Below are 928 nucleotides of genomic sequence, written 5' to 3' on the forward strand. Positions count from 1 at the left end.
AAATTGTACACGGCCTGATATATCATTTGCTATGAATCTTTTGGCAAGATTCAGCTCATCTCCAACTCGAAGACATTGGAATGGGATTAAACATGTTTTTCGTTACCTCCAATGGACCATTGATTTAGGCTTGTTTTATCCTAAAAGTTCAAAAGGTCAAATGGTTGGTTTTGCAGATGCAGGATACCTTTCAGATCCATACAAAGCTCGATCACAAACAGGATACGTTTTCACGATCGGAGGCACTTCTATATCTTGGCGTTCTCAGAAACAAACGCTCGTGGCAACTTCTTCAAATCATGCTGAGATCATTGCACTCCATGAAGCAAGTAGAGAATGTGTATGGCTAAGATCAATAAGCCGACACATCTGTTCAAGTAGTGGAATTGACGAAAATATAGAGCCAACTATTATATGAAGATAATGCAGCATGTGTTGCTCAAACAAATGACAAATATATCAAAAGCGATAGAACAAAGCATATTCATCCGAAGTTCTTCTCATACACTCAAGAGCTCGTGAAGAAGAAAGAGATTGAAGTAAGATATGTTCAATCATGCGACAATGCAGCTGATCTCTTCACAAAATCACTTCCGACTTCAGTATTCAGAAAACATGTTCGTAACATTGGAATGCGTCATCAGAAGGATGTATGACTGCTCATTCGAGGGGGAGCTTACGTAGTTGTACTCTTTTTACCTTACTATGGTTTTTCCCATTGGGTTTTCCTAAAAAGGTTTTTAACGAGGCAACAAACACGTTAAGCGAGAATGGATAGTGACACCGGTCCCCAAGGGGGAGTGTTACGAAAGCAGCCACCGCAAATATTAAAAATATGAGAGATGACTATTTACACAGTAAATTTTTTTTCTATATATACGATCGATTTTGATCATTTGTAACACATCCCTCACACTTCTCTTCTCCC

Source organism: Brassica oleracea, chromosome C1, assembly GCF_000695525.1.
Source record: "Brassica oleracea var. oleracea cultivar TO1000 chromosome C1, BOL, whole genome shotgun sequence".
NCBI classification, from domain to species: Eukaryota; Viridiplantae; Streptophyta; class Magnoliopsida; order Brassicales; family Brassicaceae; genus Brassica; species Brassica oleracea.